The 23,912-nt window shown below is 43.8% G+C and overlaps 1 protein-coding gene across 1 annotated transcript in view; it reads left to right on the top strand.

Moving 5' to 3' along the window:
* The first annotated feature begins 1,393 nt into the window (after positions 1-1,393).
* The window catches only part of SYTL5 (synaptotagmin like 5), a 331,232-nt gene continuing 308,713 nt past the window's right edge, over positions 1,394-23,912 (top strand). The window contains exon 1 of the mRNA XM_068269884.1: positions 1,394-1,480. The gene's annotated coding sequence lies outside the window, so the exon portion shown is untranslated. The remainder of the gene's footprint in view (positions 1,481-23,912) is intronic.

Here is a 23,912-nt window from a genome sequence, read left to right as displayed (position 1 = left end):
GGATTTCTGACCAGGCAACTAAATCAATTTATTGAGGCCGTACAAGGTCAAGGTGGCCTATAAAGATGTATTGCCTCTTTTCATGTATTCCTTAGTTAACTATTTCAGTCTGTAAAAAACAAGAGATAAGAAATTATACACAGAGGCACACACAGTGTTAGCCCCCCTCCCTTTAGCTCGGAGCCCGCTGGGGGCTGGAATGTGTCTGTGATCTCTCCATAAAGGAGTAGCTTGCTAGCAAGGGAAGACTGAAGTGTGCCAGCCAAATACATCTGTAGTTAACTTTTCTTCCATAATAACTCCCTGAGCTCCCTCCATCATTTGGACAATCTGCTCTGCTCAAAAGCCTATGAGTTTTGTTTGTGATGCTCACAGTTGGTTCCGATCATTGCTGAACTTAGTCTTAATTTTATAAAAAAAAAAAAAAAAAATCTAAAGCTGGTTAAACCTATCAAAATAAAGCTCGTTATGATAGAAGTCGGTCACTATCCAATCAAGTTAGAATGGGATAACGATTGATCAGCTAGGCCTTCTGCTCCCAGAAATGTATTGTTGGCCATGAGATAAAGGGGTTAGAACACAAGGTGATTGCAGCTTTCTATGTATGGGAGTGACTGCAGAGCCCTAGACCATGCAGAGTGTCCATGCTGACCCGTCTATCTAAACATGCCTGCCATGGCCAAGAGTGCAGCGGAACAAAGGATGGTCAAGGAGACGCAAATCGTTCTGTGTTGATACATTATAATTCAAATTGTATATGCAAATTTATGCAGTGTCTAAAATGATACGGTCAAGTACAACCAAGACAAAATTCGATTGGTCCATTCCCAAGTAGCATATCTTTCTATACAGAATTTTCATAGTTGTGCATTAACTCAGATTTGTTTGCATATCATTGACCATCCCTAATCAGGACATTTCTAGCACAAAAGACATCATTTCCATACTGTGCGCAGGCACAAATCAACTTTGTTTCATATTTACATATCTAAATTGATCTATATATCTATTTTTATGATAGACTGATGTTAGTAGGTTCACATTACTCCAGGTTTAGTCATTTACCCTCTAAAACTGAAGCTGCTATTTAAATGGATGAGCATCTCAGAGATTAAGATGGACAAATGTCTGTGGTTGAAGGCAAGTCCTCACTTCCTGTATAGTTTCATTCACAAATCATAATAAGCAACTTTATTTGGATCACCCCTGGCAAATCTGATAATAGCTAGAGAAAAAGTTCTAACTGGTAGTATGCAGCAGGTCTCAGGTCTGCCAGTAGATGGCGCCTGGAAATCATTTTAGCCCATTAAAGCGCTGTTAGAAAAGCTAAATGACGTCTTCGGATCAGATTGATCACGGGGTCTCAGATCCCCTTAGCAGCCTGCAGCATCAGCATCAGCTGGAGGAGCAGGGATGCGCACACTAGCAAACTAACATAGGATCCTGTCTTCTGCTGCTGTACTCAGCTGTCCTCCGAACTGTAAGTAGTCCTCCCTATGTGCACAGCTTATGATTGTGGGCTTCTCCCCTGACATGTGGCTTATGTACTTATATAAGGAAGCTCCTTTCCTTTTTATCCCTGTGATCTCGTGCTTAGGTTCCCTGACCTTAGCCCGACGAGTGCAGTTCATTTTTTTCTTCTAAAATGCTCCTAAATAGAACATAAAATAAATCCCTATCTCCAGTTTCTGTAGCAAAGCTGGCTGTTCATGCAGCATTTTAGTCACAATTAATAACAATTAACCCAAGAAAATGACATGACTGGCAGGTCTTGGGCAGATGGAGACCTTTTCTCTGCCATGTTCAGTCTATGGCATTTCCCATGGTAGGAGCAGTTGTATTAAGCAATGTGGCCAGTAGGTAAACAAGGTTTGTTTTGTTGACTGCATACACATCAAGTTAGAGCAGACTGTGCAGTGATATGAAAGTTTGCCTTGTGAGGAGGGGCACTCAGGTATGAGCCTTCTCCATGGGATTAGGTGTATAATGTGTGAACTGTTCTCTGTACAGCCTCAGCCTCCCATGTTAAATCCAACCATTCTATGAAGGTCTGCTGCCTGTGTACTGTGGATGGACTATTTTATTATTACATATATCCTGTGTGGATATATGATGAATTATCTGCTTTTAAAAATAAGCTGTACTGTTAGACATAATATACAGTTACCACTATATCGCCTCAAGTTTCAAATCAAAGAGGGAAGGATTGTGTAGATTGGTGCAAATAAAATATAAAATATATTCTAATTTCTTTAACATGCTGAAAAAGATTTTTCCTTTCTTTTTATACACTAAACCTTTAATCTCAAAGGCTTGGTTGCCCCACAGCCTGAACTGCGCAGGGAACGCTGACAAGCTGAGTTACTTAGCATTGTGTTTAAGTCCTGGGAATTGTGTGGCTTCAGTGGTAATGAACCTGTATGTACTTACATGTGTGTCTTTTCATGAGAAGATATACATGTGTGGCAGAAATGCCAGGTGCTTTTTTTCCCTACGGTTTCCATTCTTTAAATAAACTTTATTCCATTGTGTTAATTACAGTTTGTGCGGCAGTGGCTGGATTAAGGGCTCTGCCTCTGACACAGGAGACCTAGGCTTGAATCTTGGCTCTTCCAGTTCAGTAAGCTAGCACCTATTCAGTAGGAGACCTTGGGCAAGACTTCCTAACATTGCTACTGCCTATAGAACGCGTCCTAGTAGATTCAGCTCTGGCGCTTTGAGTCCGCCGGGAGAAAAGCTTGATATAAATTTTATTTGTCTTAAAGTGTAACGGTCAGGCATAAAATCAAAAATTAATTCTTTATTTTTATCTGGTAAACAAGTAATAATGATGCTAACCAGGATATCAAAAAGTTAAAAATCACTATTACTTTTCTTGTTGATAAATGATCATTCCCCAGTTGATTCTTATTTGGTACATTGCCACACAAAGGGAGTTGCAGGGCATGTTGGGTTGTCTTTTTTTGCTTCTTTACTTTCCCCTCAGACTTAACTAATGCAGCCTGATTGGCTGAAGCCCCTTTCCCTCCTGTTTTCCTCTGACACACCTCTGTTCCTCTCTGATTGGCCAATATTTCTCATGCTGAGACAATGCACTTTTTATTGCAGAGCTGGGTGGGAGAGCCTGAAGATTGGGAGGAGGGCAGGCAATGTGTACACAATCAGGCAGAGGAGAGTAAGTGAGGAAATTACATCAGGATTGGCTTCAAGATAGACACAGTTAAAATGCAGAATACTAAGAAGGATTTTCTCTTTTTTTTACTACAGAAAAATCACTAAAATCAATAATGAACAGTGCAATAAATATGTTATGTAAGTAGAGCAAGTAGTTATCCACTAATATATGTATGTGTTTGTTTTTTCTGAGATAGTATGGCTGACAGCTCCTCTTTAAAGGACATATCCGAGGAAAAGACCGAGGAAAGAAAAAAAAAAGGTCTACTTACCTGGGGCTTCCACCAGCCCCTGGCAGCCTATCCATTCCTTTCACCACAGCTCCGGTGTCCAAGGTTCACCTCCGTTGCAGATGCCCACCTCAGCAGGTCGCGCTCATGTGGCCTGGCACGTTTTGTGCAGGTGCAGAACTATTGTGCCCGTGACTTCGAGCTGCAACCGTGCGCTTGCGCATGCGCAGAAGATACTGACCTGGTGAGGTTGGCATCTGCAACGGAGTGGACCCCGAGCCATTGAAGCTGCGGCGAGGGACAGATCGGCTGCCAGGGGCTGCAGGAAGTCCTAGGTAAGTAGATCTTGTTTTTTTTTCTTTTTTTTCAACTCAGATGTGTGCTTTAAAATTATTCTGCCTAACCTCCTTCAAAATAAAGAAATATCTGAATTTCATGGAGAAATGTTACTACAAATTAGAGAGGTTCTTTTTATTTTAAAAGACAACTGAAGTGAGAGGGATATGGAGGCTGCAATATTTATTTACTTTTTACCAATACTAGTTGCCTGGCAGTCCTGCTGATCTATTTGGCTGCAGTAGTGTCTGAATAACACCAGAAACAATAATGCAGCTAATCTTGCCAGATCTGACAAGTAATGGCAGAAACACCTGACCTGCTGCATGCTTCTTCAGGATCCTATATGTGTCTATGAGGCTTTAGTCTTGTTTTTTGCATGCCTGTGTGTCTGGATTACATTTGTCAATGATGCATCATGTGACATCTTTCTTGCTCACTTAAAGGAAAATGTATACTTCAAAATGTATTAAAATTGCAGTATTGCAATTTCATGTGCCTATGCATTTTTTTTAATCTGGCCAGTCCTGGATTTATTAAAAATATATATTTTTTAATTTGGGCAGTCCTGGATTTATTAAAAATATTTTAAGTGTTTGATGAGGATGTCATAGCCAAAACTCTGACTGACTAACCTTTTAGACACACAGTAAATGTTATGATATGACCCAAGTAGGGGCTGCAGTTTTTCCATGTAATAGCAGACATTTTGTAAAAAAATAAATAAAACAATACAGTCTACATTTGCTGGATTCTCTAGCTCGAAAGAATCTTAGTAGCCCAAATCCATAGTAGATAAAGCCCCATTAACCCCCCCCCCCCCCAAACAAAAAATAAAAAAATGAAAGATAAATAAATGAGGCAACTTGTAGTAGGAACCAGAAAGAGAACTTAACATGAACGGTGAATAGAAACAAAGTGGTGCTCAAGAGACTTGTTTCACAGTTCAGATGTGCTTGCCACTGAAGTATAGCTTGATTCATCACTGTATTCAGATGATGAATGTGTCCATCGGGCCCACCCATATACTCTATAGATGCCAAATAATATTTCCCCGCATCCCTGCAGCCAGTGGCGTAGCTAAGGAGCTGTGGGCCCGATGCAAGTTTTACAATGGGGCCCCCAAGCACTCTATACATCACAATTGATATGGTGCACCAAAACCTGCCAATGGCAACGACAGTGTCAGAGGTGCAAGAAGTAGATGGGGAAAAGTTTGTTAATGATTACTATTATTCAAAGGATTTATAGAAGTGATTATTATGAGCACAGGACCAATAGAGAGCTAATACTGTAATTGAGGGAGGGCCCTGTGAGGCCTCTCTGGCCCAAGGGCCCCGATGCGGTCGCTACCTCGGCACCCCTATTACTACGCCCCTGCCTGCAGCAGAAACCATGTGTCTACACATGTGTCTACATGAGGATGAGGGGGTTGTAGCTCAGCAGATAATAGGCTGTAAGCAGTAGAAAAATCCATTGTCAGTAAAGAGGCAGCCAATCAATTAATGGGCTTCTTAAACCAATATGGAAAGTTGTAGAGCTGCAGCCACGCAGATCTACACACTGGGTTTTTGAATTTGATAACTTTATTCCAAATGTAATATCTACAGCAGAATCAACACAATCCACCAAGATTGCTTTGTTATTATCCGCCAGGATTTCTGTGCTAAAGCCAACAGTGTTCATCTCTAATAAGCAAGTTCATAGTTGCATTGCAACAATTTATTAACATGTGTAATTTACCGTAAATCTCAACTAGTAAGCTGAAGGAGGAGTTGATAAATGTGTGACAAACAGTGCAAGATGAAGTGTAAATATTTTGAAAGTAACATGCAATGTATTGTGCTCTATGACAATGAAGTTGTGTATGTAGTGAATGGTAAAGATAGGATAAGTTCAGCATTAACTTGGCAACCACCCTTTCCAAACAACCATGAAACCTAACAACTGTACTCAACTCAGATACTTGACATACATTAATCTAAAGACTGGCCAATATTAACTAGACACATCATACAGCACTTCTCAGCTCTGCTACCTACTGAAATATCTTTTCAAGTGTTGCTTTGTGGGTGTGTTTCTTCTTTAGATTTTGAAGCCACATTGCTAAACAGATGTATGTTAATATTCTAATGCATTCTGATTCTTTCCTGGAAATGCATTGATGATGTTGTATCTTCTTGTAGAACTAAGGATGGCATTAATGAGATGTAAACTGCTCACCTGAAAGCTTAAACCAGTTGAAAGTAAATGCATAAGTGAGGCATTAATTCCTATGATGTGAAGCAGTCATTGTAAACACCGGCACTGTGTATACATTGTTTTTCAAAAAGGAAATGAAATTGTGTAGTAAGGCACAGTTTTATTTTGCCTCATTTTTATTTATTTTGTATTGTAAATTAATTTTTTTAGTGGACTGGCAATGTGGGCGTGCAGAGGGGTAACTAGGGGGTAGCAGCCCCTGTGCCAGCGAGGGGGCCCAGAGGTGTGTGGGCTCCAACTAATAACCTTCCCCTTCTCTGATACTCCAGATTAGGTGTTTTTGTGGCTACATATGTTACAGGTGTGAAGATCCTGATGGCAACACTTGTTTTATGAGGCTAGTAAGATGGGCCTCTAGGCTTTGAGGGTCACCAAGAAGAGTCAAACGAAGGGTTGTGAACAGTAAGGGAGCCCCATCAGAGTTTTGCTGGGGGGCATTTTTCTTAGTCATGCTTCTGTGGGTGTGCACAGCTCATGAGGTGCCCTTTGATTGATCTGTATTGAACCCTTTTCATTCGTTATGTCTGTTTATAATCCACATGTCACAGAACAGAAATTACTATCAGGGATCATGCAAGTAATTTCATCTCACCTGTGTCTGAAGCTAGTATTTTTTTTAAAAAGGCCTGATGAATGTACAAAAAATGAAAGCTTTGGATGAGTAGAAGAAACACAGATTTTTTTTTAAAATCTTCCTCTTTATCTACAACTAGTAAGCTGGCTCACAGTGGGTGCAACAAAGTTTGGCAAGTGGGGATAGGAAGGACAGTTAAAGAGCCCCTCAAGAAAAAAGAAAACATTGTATAAGATGGCTGTTCTTACCTAAATACAGTAGTCGTGAAACCTCTGATATGTACTCCAAAGTTGTCTCTTTACTCCATAGATAACTGTTAAACTTTGTGTAGAACCCCCCGGAACATAGTGTGTTTTACTCTTTATCCTTTTGTCACCAAGCTAGCAAGTGGTTGTGGGAGGAGTGATGTCAGTTCCTTTCATCCTCATTCAGCCTTCTTGCGCCGATGAGATCTCATGGGCATTACTGGGGATATTTGAAGAAAATAACAACAAACCAATTGTAAAGCACTTTTCTCCCAAAGGACCCAAGTGTGCAGGCTTGTTTCAAAATAGTATATAGTTGTGGTTTGTGATATTTTACAGGGGAAAAAGTTGTGTGGCCATGAATGCCAGACTAAACAGGTGCCTTATCAGTTTTGATTTAAACACATTCACGGTTATAATTTTTTTACTAACCATGGTGACTCAACTAACTTCCCATATATATGGAGTGCTGCAAAGCTACATATTAGGGACCGTGTTTCAGCAGCAATAAAAATTGTTAAGTCAAACTCTGCTGCATTTGAAAAGAATGCCATTTCTGCCTGGCAAACTGCAGAACAAAATTACTCTAAAAACCCAGAATTTGAAACAGAAACTTTATACAGGCGCAGATTAAGTGGATATGAGCCATTACTAATTGAAAAAGCTGATCGTAAGATTTTATTTGCAAAGCAGAACTGGTATGAAAATGGGGCTAAATGTGGTTCCTTGTTAGCCAGGATTTCTAGACAGCAACAAACTCCACAGGTAATTTTAGCAATTGAAAATGCTTCTGGAGCTCCTTGTAATTCCCCTGATGAAATTTTAAATAGATTTGCAAGTTACTATGGCACTTTATACACAAAGTAAACGAATAAAACAGATGCTGAGATCTCTGCCTACTTAAACACCATTGAATTGCTGAGTCTTACCCCCCAACAAACTGCTGTATTAGACGAGCCCCTTACAGTGTGGGAAATTGAAGATGCAATTTCTTCTTTTCCTTCATCCAAGTCACCCGGATGGGATGGATTGCCTATCGAACTGTATAAAACCCATTCATCTTACCTGTCTTCTAAATTGTTATCCTTGTACAAGGCCCCTCTAGGCTCAGCTAAGTTGCCAGATACAATGAGAGAAGCTATAATATCTCTTATTCTTGAGCCAGATAAATCCCCTACACGATGTGAAGCGTATCGTCCAATCTCATTACTTCAGAATGATACCAAAATATTAGCAAAAGTATTGGCTTGACGCCTCAACCAAGTGATGCGCCAGCTTGTGAATAGGGACCAGTCTGATTTGTGCCGGGTCGCTCAACTGCGCTTAATCTTTGTAGGCTGTATCTTAATTTGCAAGCTTCTCACGATAATGTAGGAACACGTTTTATAGTATCGTTAGACGCCAAAAAGGCATTCAATATGATCGAATGGGACTATTTATTTGCGATCCTGCACAGATTTGGATTTGGTCCTTCTTTTATGAGCTGGGTTCGATTGCTTTACACTTGCCCAGAAGCTAGAGTTAAGGTGAATGGGTTGCTATCTCCCTCTTTCCAGCTGCAAAGGGGTACTCGTCAAGGGTGTCCTCTTTCTCCATTACTATTTGACCTGGCCATAGAATCTTTGGTTGTTAAGATTCGGACTAATACAAGTATTCAAGGCTGGATCAAGATTAACTCTGAAACTAAGGTTAGTCTCTATGCAGATGATATGCTTTTGTATCTAGAAGATCCTGGTGACTCACTGATAGAGGCCCTGCAGGTTAACAAATAACACAGCACGTTTTTTGGGTTAAAAATCAACTGGTCTAAATCAGTTATCTTACCGGTGAATCACTTTGCCCCAACAGAACAACACCTCTCCTCCCCCTTAATTTGGGTTAGCTCATTTAGGTATCTTAGAGTAATAATTTAACGTTCCCCTTGTGAATTTATAGAGTTAAATTTAAACCCACTATTAACTTACGTGGATACCAAACTGAAGGCGTGGGAAAAGTTGCCTTTAAATGTTACTGGTAGAGCCAATTTGTTTAAAATGATTTTACTACCCAAAATATTACCGTATATGTCACCTGGCATTCCCCAATATTTCTTAACCCATCAGTGTTTGCTAAACTCCACTCCCACCTTGCCAGATTTGTGTGGACTAAACAGCGTCACAGACTCTCATTGCCTATTTTACAACAACCCAAAGACCTGGGAGGAATAGCTATGCCCAATTGCCATTTATATTATTTGGCTGCCCAACTCTCTCCTTTATATGATAGTTTCAGAGAAGGTAAAGAATCCTTGCAACTTTTTTTTTCACAGCTCCCTGTTTCACACCAGAATCCCTTTTATAATGTTTTGAAGGGATGGAAAGGTGTTGTAAGAAACCTTTTTCTACCCCCGACCCTGATACAGATACTTAAAGTGTGGGACTTGGCACATAAGTGTATACAGTTGGAGGATACATTTAAATTCACCCCTCTTTGGAAGAATCACCTCCTACCTGAACTATGTAAACTAGATAATGTTCTATGGTGGGTTGGCAAAGGTCTTCTATTTCTCCATCAACTTTTTGCTGATGGTGCTTTAAAGACATTTGCACTGCTTGATGCTGAGTTTAACCTGCCCAATACAGCTCAATATAAATATATCAGATTAAGGCATGCAATTAGTTTACCTGCCAATTTAAAGTGCTTCCGCAAGCATTTGAGGATTCACCTATATTAACCATTTTAAAGGGTGCTTCTTCTAGGTAGTTGATCTCAGCGTTCTATAGTGCCATGATAGTGCCTTCTGCTACTCACAGAGCTTATCAACGTAAATTTTTTGGGGATAGAGAAGCAGGGGATCTGGCTGATGATGAATGGTAGGATGTCTTGTCTAGTGTCACTAAAGTTTCTCCACATTTACCGGACCGCTTGACTTATCTTTATGTATTATACAAAGCCTTTCACACTCCAGTACGTCTGGCCAAGTTTAAACCTCAGATGGATGACTTATGTCCAAAGTGCGGTGCAGAGAAGGGTACTTTTCTTCATATGATGTGGTCCTGCACATCTTTGAATTCATACTGGCTGCAGATTATCAAGTTTTTGAACGACCGCATGGGTTGCCCAGTAACCTGTGACATTAAATCCTGTTTATTAAACCTATTTTTTAATACAATTACCGATAAGTATTCTAAGCTATTTGCGATCGAAGTATTACATATTGTGCAAAAAACACTTACCAAAAACTGGATAGCTGCAACAATCCCTTCTTGTTCGGACTGGATATGAGCAGTTAACGTGGTACCACCCTATAGAAAAGCAATTTATCAAAATAGAGGGGCTCTGCCTAGATTTCATAGAATTTAGACGACATGGGTAGATTCTGTTCATACTCAAACAGGATGACCTGTAATCTTTTGGATGGAGGGTGGGCGGAGTGGGTGAGGTCTGAGTTTTCCCCCTGAATTAGAGGATGGATAATTCTCGTTGCTACGATATTGGTATATGCACTAGTTAGTTCGCTCTTTTTAAAGAGCTGTTATTGGTTTTGCAAATCGAGTTCTGTGAACTGTAAATTATTATTAATATTCAGCGCTCTGCAATCCTATTCTGTATGTGAGCCTATGGCTAGCACGTATGTCCTTTAGATATTTTCATTGCGCTGAGCTGTAAACATTTCTACAGTGTCAGTTATTTTAATTTGCAACTGCTGTTGTAACTTTTCTATTGCTCCTTTTTATTCCCTGAATATTTTACTCTGTGATGCTATACAAAGTTTGTAAACAAATTTTCTTCTTTTTTACTGTTCACAATAAACTTGATTTGTTATGTAAAAAAAAACCACCTCCACGGTTGGAGGTGGCTTGATTGGGTGTGGAAAAACATTCAAGGGGGTAGGGGCAGAAGTCTGTGGCTCCAAAGGTAAGTTACTAGACCCTGTAGATCAGAGGTTGTTGCAGGTGTGATGCATTTGCAACAAGTCCTTCAGGTATCCAGGGCCTAGAGCAGGCATGGGCAAACTCGGCCCTCCAGCTGTTATGGAACTACAAGTCCCACAATGCATTAGCCTTTATGAGTCATGACTGTGGCTGTCAGACTCCTGCAATGCATTGTGGGACTTGAAGTTCCTTAACAGCTGGAGGGCCAAGTTTGCCCATGCCTGGCCTAGAGTAACATTTGAATGTTAGTATGCCAATCGAAGAGGATTCTCCCTTTTATGGGTAGCCAGTGAAGTGAGCTAAGGATTGGTGTTGTGTGGCAATGGGAGAGCTGGATTGTTATTATCCTTGTGGCAGCATTATGTACTAGCTGCAGGTGGTGTTTGTCTTTATTTGGAAGGCCTGCATAGAGGGTATTGTAATAGTCCAGCCCCCATGTGATGAAGGCGTGAACTTGGGTTGAAAGATCATCTGGGGACATACGGTGAATAATTTTTATAATGTTACTAAGGTGAAAAAGGAATGTTTTACAACAGCTGACATTTGATTTCTGAAGTTTAATTACCCATCAATCAGTACACTCAAGCCAGTCAGAGCTAACAGGGTCTGAGTTCCCTATCCTTAGTGGTGCAGACTGAGTCTACCGCTGCTTTGCTGCTAAGCACTGATCTCCAATGACAATAACCTCAGTTTGGTCAGCATTTAGTTTAAGCCAGTTGTCATTCTAGTTGTCATTCATCCACCGCTTAAGGAATACTGTAGGGGGTTGGGGGGAAATGAGTTGAACTTACCTGGTGCTTCTAATGGTCCCCTGCAGACATCCTGTGCCCGTGCAGCCACTCCCCGATGCTCCGGCCCCGCCTCCGGGTTCCCTTCTAGAATTTCAGACTTTAAAGTTGGAAAACCACTGCACCTGCGTTGCTGTGTCCTCGCTCACGCTGATGTCACCAGGAGCGTACTGCGCAGGTCCAGTATGGTCTGTGACTGCGCAGTACGCTCCTGGTGACATCAGCGGACACAGTGGTTTTCCGACTTTAAACTCTGAAATTCCAGAAGTGAACCGGAGGTGGGGCCGGAGCATCGGTGATTGGCTGGGCGGGCACAGGATGTCTTCGGGGGATCGTTAGAAGCCCCGGGTAAGTTCAACTCATTTTCTTCCGACCCCCCCTTCAGTATCCTTTTAAGCTTAGCTAAGCATTTAAATGATAAATATATCTAGGTGGCTGGATGGTTTAATGCAGTCCGCAAGATGTCTGCACTGTATGTGCTATCCTACTGATGGCCAGAATCAGATAGCAAGAAGGCAGCTTTGGTAAATATGGATATAAAAAGTTAAAAATTATTATTTACGGTTCAGAGATATATTCAATTAACCTGAGGTACTCTTTATACTGTGTAAGGAGAAAAAAACTCGGGCTGGTAGAAAACAATATAAGTAGATCAAATACTGAGGATGGGTAGAAAGGTGCAGAGGTCAGTAGGGCAGTCCAGACTAAGGCCATGTTTCCACTAGCGCCGGGCATCTGTCAAGACTTGTGTAGCAGGATTGCACCTCCAAATCCCTGTAGATGAGCAATGCATAGGCATGGGGATATGGGTGCATTGTTTGGAATTCTGAAGCAGTGCTTACGTTTTTTTTCATGCACACAAATTGATTTCAATAGGCTGCAATTCCAGATCTGAATTTGTGTGTGTGAAATTGGCCAAAATCTGCTCTAGTGGAAACTGGGCCTCAGGGATAAGACAGAGGGGAATGGGACAGGGTAGCACACTAAGAACATATGTAGGGCATGTGGTTGGTGTTAGAGCACGCAGTTTGTATGGATGGGACAGGTTAGTGGGGTTGAGGGGTACAGCATGTAACGATTGGTGTCAGCAAGTAACAGAATTCTGATTATTAGGAGATCTGCAGTATCACCTATAATGCAGATATATACCTGATTATATGGTGATCTGCAGAATCACCAATAATACCGGTATATCAGAAGCTGATGTGACAACAATAGCAATATGTGATAGCAAGGTTGAATACTTGGTGAAACTGATAGGTTAGCTATTCCACACCAGTGGAGCTGGTGGGCACTAACAGTACAAAACCCCTCACCAGAGACTAGGGCCCTCTGGTGAGAGTAGAGTGGTCAGACTTAAATGAGTTGGCAACAGACTGGCAGATACGGTACAAAGTCAGAAGGCAAAGGCAAGAAGGTTTAACCAGGCAGAGTCAGCAACAAGATCAGATGGGCAGTAGTGCAGAATCACTGAGAGTAAGAATAGTCAGAACGAGCAAGAGTCATACACAGATAATACAATATTCAATTATGTTTATGGCTATCAAACACTCCTATCACTGTGTGAAATCCCCGGTTTCCTCCCAGATCAAAGCACACCGGATCTATCTAAGGTCTGAGCGCTAACACCAAGTATTCGCAACAGCAGACAAGTTGCGAGTGATTCCGGGAAGCTTAAGTAGCAGAGGAGACCCCTCCGGCACGCCCCCTCTCATCAACCAATGAGGAGCGGCGAGCGGCTCCTCTGACGTCAGCCGATCAGCTGACGCGCCTCCTCCCTGCATAAAGGTCTCATCTGTGCGCGCGCGCATGCGACATTGCAACCCTATGTGCTGCTGACAAATCCGTCCTCGGCGTGCTAGACGCCCGAGGACTGGACAGAACGCTAGGCAGGGAGATGGAGGCAGCTGCGGTTGTACCGCTGTTCACCGCAGCTGCCTCTTCCGTGTTACACAGCACAATCCAGGCAAGTAGGTAGGACATTTGGGAAAGAGTGCACATAGGACTGTATGGGACAGGTGTGGGGGGCATGGGGTGGGAACACAGTGTGGATGGAAATGTTGGGAATGCACACACTGATGGTGGGTAAGGCAAATGAATGCACAGTGGGAATCTTAGTAAAGGTAAATGGGTGAATCATTAAGTGGAAAATAGAAGAAAATGAACTGAAACATTTGTGTGCGCCTGTGATATATGATATGGAGGGCATATGCTGAGTATGTATTTCTTGCAAAATGTTTTTCTTTCCTGCATTGTTTGCTTCGTGTGATTTTGTACATTGTCTCTACATTGATTGTAGATTACTGGAGTCAGGTGGCAGATTTGCTATTGTTCTATTGTGTTTTAGCAGACTGGGCTTTGTTCTCAGGGCCGGGACGAGGCAGAGGCAGGACAGGCTGCAGCCTCTGAGCGCTTCCACTAGAGGGTGCATTCCTCTGCACTCTCCCTGCCGCGGCTGCCCCATTCTTTTGCCCTTTCCCCTCCTGCTCTATGATCTCTCCGAGTCCTCTGTTCTATATAGCAAAGAGCACCGCCTGTTCTGAGCTGCAGCCACGCTGTCATCAAAGAGATGACAGGCATGGCTGTGTGTAAGGGGTCGCTAGGCAACAGCAGGAAGCCGACTTCTGCTGTACGGGAACTCCTGTCTTATGGCTTCCTGCAGAGTTGCCTGTCACTGTGGACAACATGTGAGTCTGCCTGCGATGTAACTAGCTGGACTCCGTGAGAAGGGACAGGGACCCCCTGCTATCATTCAGGCAGCAATAAATGCGGATCTCTGCTCATTGATGAATGGAACAGCCAGAGACCACCCAGCTGCTATCACATGGAGGCCTGAGAAGATGCAGGTATGGTGGGGGAAGGGGGCTTTTAAAGAGGCAGAGAGGGAATCACACACACATCAAATAGTTGTGACTTGATGTGATGTGTTCTCAGTACAGTCAGCAGTGCCTGCCCTCGTGATGTGAGAGTAGATGAGGGATTTAGATTGAGACCACTGCAGGTGTGTGTGTATATGTACAGTGTATGTGTATGTACTGTGTGTGCGAGTGTGTGCATGCATGTGTGTATGTGCAGTGTGTGTGTGTGTGTGTGTGTGTGTGTGTGTGTGTGTGTATGTGCAGTGTGTGTGTGTGTGTGTGTATGTGCAGTTTGTGCATGCATGTGTGTATGTGCAGTGTGTGTGTATGTGCAGTGTGTGTGTGTATGTGCAGTGTGTGTGTGTGTGTGTGTATGTGCAGTGTGTGTGTGTGTGTGTGTATGTGCAGTGTGTGTGTGTGTGTGTGTGTGTATGTGCAGTTTGTGCATGCATGTGTGTATGTGCAGTTTGTGTGTATGTGCAGTGTGTGTGTATGTGCAGTGTGTGTGTGTATGTGCAGTGTGTGTGTGTATGTGCAGTGTGTGTGTATGTGCAGTGTGTGTGTATGTGCAGTGTGTGTGTGTGTGGGTGTGTGTGTGTATGTGCAGTTTGTGCATGCATGTGTGTATGTGCAGTGTGTGTGTGTGTATGTGCAGTGTGTGTGTGTGTGTATGTGCAGTGTGTATGTGCAGTTTGTGCATGCATGTTTGTGTGTGTATGTGCAGTGTGTGTGTGTGTGTATGTGTGTGTGTATGTACAGTGTGTGTGTATGTACAGTGTGTGTGTGTGTGTGTGTGTATGTACAGTGTGTGTGTGTGTGTGTGTATGTACAGTGTGTGTGTAAGTACAGTGTGTGTATACAGTGTATGTGTAATTACTGTGTGTATTTGTCTTTTTTTTTTTTTTGGGTGATTGGCATACATTTAAATCATACTTGAGATTAAGAAGGCAGAATGATTTTAGTACCATCATCGCTATTCTCACCACTACCAGTACCCGCCACAGCTAGAAAAACTCCACCAAGGCTTTTCTATTGTCCCTGATGTCAGGGTTGCCAACCCAATTTCATATTTTTCCTGGACAAGATGGTAAAAAAATCTGGACACCCAAAATTTTGGACGGACAGGGGGCGGAGTCAGGGGCGGAGCCAGGGGCGGAGTCAGTAACAGGCTTTTTGGGGAACTTATTGTGAATAACACATTTTGGGTTCTCTGTGGTATTTTTTTTTTTTTATTGCTGACTGATTCATACAATCCTTATAATAAAATCCCTATGCTGCTCAGTCCTTCTGTGTCCGTGCTTCCAGACCTGACAGTTTGTTGTCTGTGAACCTTGTTGCACTGTGGTGGGAAATAACAGCTTTTTCCAACTGCCATTTTCTACATCAAAGGACCACCATCATGAAAAATGTAGGCAGTTAAAACCTGATAGAGCTGCCAGGTTTTGGGCCAGTGCATCTCCTCATGGGGGATTCTCGGGGTTTTCTTTGTTTTCAAAAGCATTTCTTGAACAGCCTTCTAACTGCCAAAATATTAAGATACCAGCCATCCTCCCTAATCACTTGCACACTATTTTGTTAGACTTTGCAACTGCTGTTCATGAAATGCTGTTGAAAAAGAAAACCCTGAGAATCCCCCATAAGGAGATGGACTGGCCCAAAACCTGTCTGTTCTGTCAGATTTTAATTGCCTACTTTATTCAAGATAGTGGTCCTTTAAGATAACAGTATTTCCCTTTCTTTAGCCACAACCGGTATAATCGGTTTGCAACAAATATGGAGAAACCACGCAGTCATCATCCTGGTCCTCATCCTCCACTTTCTCCAGCAACACCCCATCTCTGCAGTGTGTGATGCCCCATCTATCTGTTGTCTCTCCTTTGCTCCCCCATCCTTGCACAAATCATCCCCTAATAACTCCCTCAGCCCCACATCATGATCATCCCTTTCCTGCTACCCCATCCTAGCACACATCATCCACATGTCATCCTGGTCCTCCACTGCCTCCAGAAACACCCATTTCTAAACTGCATAATCCCCTCCCACCCTCAATCACTCTTCCCAATTTACCTGCCAGCTGCCACAGACTGTCACTCTGATGATCAATCATCATAATCCAACCCCCATAATTTCACTCAGCAGCACTGAAATGACTGTGCACTCAGAGTGTGATCCCATCTACCCACCACCACAATGAAACCCCACCCTAATAATTAAATCTATTCAAGCCAGCAGCAGCCAGGCCCAGGCTGTCTCTCTCCCTCTCTGCCTGTGACCCTCTGCCGCCCTATACAGGCGGGCACTCACTCACACAGGGTGGGTGATCCTCCTACCAGCGTCCAACTACAGCTCCAGAGTCCTGGTCATCCTCCTGATTCTGACCCATCCTGGTCCTGGAGTGAGGCAGGCAGACAGCCAGTGTGGGTGGCAGTGGTTGGAGCAGGAGCACACAGCCACTGCACTGGACAAATTGTCACTGACGGTCGGTGGCACCTCAGTCTCAGTCAGGCAGCCCCAGTGTATGCTCTGTATGGCCATGGCTACTCCTTCTTTCCTTCCTTGTTTCCCCGTGGTGCCTGGCTGGAGGATGTGACATACGGGTGGGCGGGCTCAGCTGCCTCTCTTCTAATTGGCTGAAGAGAAGCACAGCTGTTTTCATTGGAAGGAGCCAGGGAGGAAAGAAGGGAGGGGGTCAGGGGACAGAGAGGAGGACCTGGTTTAGCTGCACTAGGCAGCCAGACTGTGTACAGCGAAGCGCTCATGCGCAGAAGCAATCGCTGTGAAAATGACACTAATTGGACGGACGCCTGATCTCAAATACGGACAAGTACGGACAGTGCCTTTTTGGGGTCATAAATACGGACTGTCCGTATATATACGGACGCTTGGCAACCCTGCCTGATGTACAGAGTTCCTCTACAGAGCTATTGTGTGTCCCCAGTGCCCAAATTACTAGCTACAGCCAGTAATTTAACAGAATTTAATAGAAGTTAACATGGGCACCTATAGTTGCTTAAATTACCTCCTTTGAAGAAGGGGGGGGGGGGGGGGCGCACTTTGGAATCCCAGCCTCTAGTGCTGGGAAGTCTTGTCCCGGCCCTGTTTGTTCTTGATCTGATAGTGTTTGATGTTTGTTATTTTATAAGTCTGATATACTGTATGACCGCTATCAAATTTTAGAGGAGCACTACCATGTAACATTTTGCAGCTTATACAAACATTTATCCCAGAGCAAAATGCATTGTAAATTGCCTTTATCCTACATAGCTGGCATCTCCCCCATGGGAAATTTTTAGTATTTCCTTTATTTATTCAAAAGAAATGCCTGAAAAAAAAAGATACACATAGATGCTCAGTCAGCCTGCCTACATGCTTGCCCACCATTCTGACAGGTGGACTGTGCCATTGCTGTATAGGAGCACTTTTGAAAAGAAAGAAAACCCCAAGAATCTCTCATGAGGAAATGGACTAGTCCAGAACCTGTCAGTAACCTGTTTAACTATGGTACATAGGAAAAAAGGTAAGTTGCTGTGCATTTTAGTCTGGGACAAATGTACCTCTCATATCTATGTTATTCATTGATGAATAATTCTGTCTCAATGATATTTAGCACCAGAAGTTCATGCTATAGTGCTTTATGTGGGTATAGTATTTTGCAGCGAGGTTAGGGGGGGGATAAGGGTCTGGGTTTATGCTGCAGTAATGGCCTGGGCGCACTATCTTGTTGCTCTGCAATTCTAGGGGGGCAGGGGTCTGGGGTTATGATGCAGCAATGGCCTGGGCTCTGCGATGCAAGTGGCCATGAATTTTACAGAATTGCATGGCACCTGCGTTGTTCTACATTGCAGGGCTTCCAGTACTCTGCCATACTGAATAGCACAGCTCAGTGTTGCGCTGAAAATGAATGCATGAAAATCCTTTAATAAAAATTATTGAAACCTGAAAATGAATGCAGCAATGCATTGTCAGAACACAGTGCTGACATCTCTGCGTATCACACTTGGATACACATTATTGACACACCAGTCTGCTCAGGTCTTTAGGCAGTGTGGAGAAAATAGTATTTAGCACCAGGGGGGGATCCGTTGAAAAGGGCGCCTGAGCTGCCTGTATGAAAAGGGCGCCTCCATAGATATCAATGTTATTTCTGCAAATATGGGCTACAAGGTGGTGAAAAGGGTGCCCGAGTTTTGATATAGGCTACAAGCGGGCGCCCCTTTGTAGTCCATATTTTTTTCGGCTACAAGGTTTTCGGCTACAGTAGGGCACCCCTTTAAAGCCCATCTTTTTTAGGCTACAAGCTTTTCGGCTACAGTAGGGTGCCACTTTGTAGCCCATATTTTTGGGGACTACAAGGTTTTTGGCTACAGTAGGGCGCCCCTTTGTAGCCCATATTTTTGGGGGCTACAAGGTTTTCGGCTACAGTAGGGCACCCCTTTGTAGCCCATATTTTTTGGGGCTACAAGGTTTTTGGCTACAGTAGGGTGCCCCTCTGTAGCCCATATTTTTTTGGGCTACAAGGTTTTTGGCTACAGTAGGGCACCCCTTTGTAGCCCATATTTTTTTCAGCTACAAGGTTTTCGGCTACAAGGTTTCAGATTCTGCTACAAAAGGGCGGACCTTTATAGCCCATATTTTTCATTCAGCTACAGGGTTTTTGGCTACAAGGTTTTTGATTCTGCTACAAAAGGGCACCTTTTTATAGCTGAGATTTTTGATTCAGGGGTGCAGGGGGGGGTTAGGATTAGGCATCACAAGCGGGGGGGTCTAAGGTTAGGCACCACTAGAGGGTTTAGGGTTAGGCCCCACCAGGGGAGTCTTAGGGTTAGGCGCCATCTGGGGGGTCTTAAGGTTAGGCACCACCTGGGGGGTCTTAGGGTTAGGCCCCACCTGGGGGGGTCTTAGGGTTAGGCACCACCTGGGGAGTCTTAGGGTTAGGCACCACCAGGGGAGTCTTAGGGTAAGGCACCACCTGGGGGGGTCTTAGGGTTAGGCACCACCAGGGGATTCTTAGGGATAGGCACCACCTGGGGAGTCTTAGGGTTAGGCACCACCCGGGTAGTCTTAGGGTTAGGCACCACCTTGGGGGGGGGGGTCTTAGGGTTAGGCACCACCAGGGGATTCTTAGGGTTAGGCACCACCTGGGGGGTCTTAGGGTTAGGCACCCCGGGGGGGGGGGGGGGGGGGTAGGGCTAGGGGAGGGTTCTTTGTGAGAGTCAGAACACAGTGCTGACATCTCTGCGTATCACACTTGGATACACATTACTGACACACCAGTCTTTCAGGTCTTTAGGCAGTGTGGTCATAGTAATCACCGGGGGCTGTCTTAGGGTTGGGCACTGCCAGGGAGGGGTTAGGGTTAGGCACCACCATGGAGGGTTTAGGGTTAGGCACCACCAGGGGGGTTAGGGTTAGGCACCATCAGGGCCATCAGGGGAGGGTTCTGTGTGAGAGCAGGGAGAAGTTAGGTCATAGTAATCACTTTTCTCAGCTATATCTAGAGCCCTTTTATAGCCCAACAAATTTTGCCTATAACAGCATCTTTTTTATAAACTAAAACTATATGTCATATATAAGCTACAGCAGGTGCCCTTTGTAGCCGAATTTGGCATATATGGCCTAAACCAGTCGCCCTTTGTAGCCTAATTTGGCATATATGGGCTACACCAGGCGCCCTTTGTAGCCGAAGTTGGAATATATGGGCTACACCAGGCGCCCTTTGTAGCCAAAGTTGGTATATGGGCTACACCAGGTGCCCATTGTAGCCGAAGTTGGTATATGGGCTACACCAGGCACCCTTTTTGTAGCTGAACTTGGCATATATGGGCTACACCAGGCGCCCTTTTTTCCAGGTGCCCTTTTCAAATAGACGCCCAAGGGGGGGGGGGGGGGGTTAAAGGGAATCTGAAAAAAAGAGGAATACAAAGACTACCACCTTCATCCTCTTTAACTTTTTAGCAGCCAAATAAAGTAAAACTATATTTGCTGCAGGGCCGATTTTTTTCCTGCCGCTGGGGAAGTGTGCCTTCCTCAGCCTGGCGGGTTAGGCAGGTTATGCAGAATGGACGGCAGGTAGCTGTTACAGTTACTTGTCTGGATGGTTGATTTGGCATCTTCTTGCTTCCACCGCAGTGGTGATGTAACCCTGATATGTCTTCTCGGTTCCCATCACATCAGAAAAGGATTAAGATGAAATGGGGCCCTAGGCAAGACAGCACTTTAGGCCCACTGCTGGTGGTCATCTGATTTATAAGTAAGATGTTGCAGGGGGTAGCCCCTAGACTTTCTCCAGGCCCTAGGCAACTGCCAAGGTTTGCCTTGTGTATGATCCGGCTCTGGATCACATGATATGACATGTGATTGGGATCCAGGAGACCATGTCAGTGTTACAGCGCCAGAGTCGTAGCTAGGCTTTTCAGCTCCCCCCTCTGGACAAATTGGGCATGGTCACGCATCATAATGTGGGTGTGGTCATGGGTGGAGCCAAATGTACAAATTCTGTTTAGATAGCCAGATGTGCCCCCCCCCCATTTAGTTAGCCAAATGTGCCCCCCTTTACATAGCCAGATGTGCCTCCCTTCCCCTCGTTTAGATAGCCAGATGTACCCCCTATAATCAGCCAGATGTGCCCCCCTTGTTCTGCTGCTAACACTTCTGCAGGGGCACTTTGGCCAGCCAGTGAGCTGCCTCTCACTCACTTGGGGTGCGGTGGCCATGCTCTGCGCTCCACTCCCTGCCGCCCGCTCGTTTGGCTGCCAGGATTTGCCGGCAGAGGTTTACAGTGAACAGCAGTTTCAGATGACATTAAATTATTTAGTCTGAAACTGGTAACAGGTTGAATGATGTCAGTTACCTGGGTGTCACATTGAGGTTTTGACTTTGGTTGTTTTTGAGTCACACACCTGCAACAAGCATGCAGCCAGTGGAGACCAGAGTCAAAGCATCTCATCTGCTTGCTCATTCTGGGCCAGTGACTTATTACAGGCAGAGCATCAGCCCAGAAGTCAGGCAGTTAGTATTTTTTACTAGCGAATGAAGATGGCACTGGCAGCTTCCATGTTCCTCTCACTTAAGGTTCCTTTTCAGTTTTAGGAGTGGAAATAGTAAAGTAGTATTTAGCACAGGAAGGATTTGGGGCTTCTGCTGGCAAAAGCAGTACGGAGGTACACTGACAACTCATGCCAGAAAAAAAACTGTACTTAGGGCTTGTTCACACTATGAGCATTTGGCGTACGTACAAAAAGGGCGCCTGGACAAAAAGGGCGCGGGGTGTAAACTCTAAATAATAATTAATCATTAATAGGGTTTATAAAAATAGTGTGCTATATTTCGTTTACAAATAAGGTTTAACAAAATTATAAATCATTAAATAATGTTTATGAAGTCGGAAATTGTGAAAACGTTAATCTTCCCTGTTAGTAAAGTTAAACTTATAATTACGTTTATGAAAAAAACAATAATATATGTTTAATTGTTATAATTCTATATTATTGTGAATAACCTTCATTTACGGTTTGTTTTTATAATAAAATCTGAAAATATTCTTTATAACGATGATATAAATATAAGTACGTTCGTAATAAGTGTTGTAAAACATTAGTAATTATTACTAAAATTTTACTAAAACTATACCTAAGCCTACTCTTACACAGAACCCTCCCTGTACCTATCCCTAACCCCTAGACCCCCCTGTTGGTGCCTAAACCTAAGACCCCCCTGTTGGTGCCTAAACCTAAGACCCCCCTGTTGGTGCCTAAACCTAAGACCCCCCTGTTGGTGCCTAAACCTAAGACCCCCCTGTTGGTGCCTAAACCTAAGACCCCCATGTTGGTGCCTAAACCTAAGACCCCCCCTGGTGGTGCCTAAGTAACCCTCCCTGTACCTACCCCTAACCCCTAGACCCCCCTGTTGGTGCCTAAACCTAAGACCCCCCTGGTGGTGCCTAAACCTAAGACCCCCCTTTATTATGTGGATAATAATGTTTTACTAATTGTGGATGCAAAAAATATTTTGCAATTTACGTTACGTACTGATCGCTTTATTTTGTGAATAATAATGTTTTACAAACAGTAAGGGATAAAACTTTAAATAATGTTTTAATTAGTTAAATAAGATAAATATGTTTAGTATTTTTATAAACGTTATTCGGCACGGGTGCATTTTATAAACGTAAATCACCACAAGCACACTTATAAATCATTAAAAATCTCCTGGCGCCGTTTGTAAACGTTATTTATGTCCTGCGCCCTTTTCTCCTGCTCGGCGCCCATTAAACGCTATTTATTATGAGAGTGAATGGCGGCGCCCTTTTTGTCCACTAGCGGCATGCGCCCTTTTTTCCTGCTCGGCGCCCATTAAACGCTATTTATTATGAGAGTGAATGGCGGCGCCCTTTTTGTCCACTAGCGGCATGCGCCCTTTTTTCCCGCTTCCGAGCATTTGTGTATTTTTTTGTAAGCGCTGGCAATTTTAGAAATCGCCCTAAAAGCACCTGTGCAATGATACCCTATGAGAGTGTTCGAGCAGTTCGATTACGATCCACTTCCAAAAGCGCTGCCTGTACCATTTTCGCTTTGGCTCAATGGAAGGTATAGGGAAATCGCTAAGCACTTGAAAAAAAGCTTTGTATAGCGAATTTACGAGCGCTTTTAAGAACAAATACATTGTATTTATTATTTTCCCGGTCAAAGATTTCACTTCCTGGCTGATGTCAGGAAGTGAAAATCTCAATCGCTCATCAAAATTGCTTAGAAAAGCGCTTGCACAAAATCGCCCAACGCTCAGAAAACGCCAGGAATCGCTTAAAAAAAATCACGCTCAGCGCTTGCGATTTATAATGTAAACATAGCCTTATGGTCAGACTCAGAGCCAAAGTTGCCACTTAACAATTTACATGGATGCTAAATAGCTGTACAGTATAATGCCTTCTCTCCTACTGCCTGACCTGCATTCCTTATTCTCTAGCTTTGTTTTGGTGGGTATTACAGGAATGGATTTCTAGATTGACATCTGTGTCTTACCTCTTCTATTAACAATTGCTACTACTTCTGATCACCTGTGTCTGATTATTCCATAATGTCTGATTACATATACTACACTGCACGATATACCTGTACAAACAGTAAACAAATAGTGAAAAATGGAAGACAGCTACAGACAATTAAAGAGAACCTGAGGTGGGATTTAATTATGTTACTAGGGCACAGAGGCTGGTTGTGCACACTAAGACCAGCCTCCGTTGCCCCATCGTGTGCCTCCAGGACCCCCCTGTGCGCCGCAATACCCCCCGCAGTGCTGGCGACACACAGCGTGTCGCCAGCACAATGTTTACCTATGCGCTGTCAGTCAGCGCCGCTCTCCCGCTTTCTCCGCATCGGCGCTACCCGCCCGTGTCCCTTCCCTCCCACTGATAGGAGGGAAGTGACGCGGGCGGGTAGCGCCGATGCGGAGGAGGCGGGGGAGCGGCGCTGACAGACAGCGCATAGGTAAACATTTTGCTGGCGACACGCTGCATGTCGCCAGCACTGCGGGGGT

This window comes from Hyperolius riggenbachi, chromosome 2, assembly GCF_040937935.1.
Source record: "Hyperolius riggenbachi isolate aHypRig1 chromosome 2, aHypRig1.pri, whole genome shotgun sequence".
Classification (NCBI taxonomy): domain Eukaryota; kingdom Metazoa; phylum Chordata; class Amphibia; order Anura; family Hyperoliidae; genus Hyperolius; species Hyperolius riggenbachi.
Note: the sequence above shows the minus strand (reverse complement) of the source record. Positions and strands in the feature narration are given on the sequence as shown.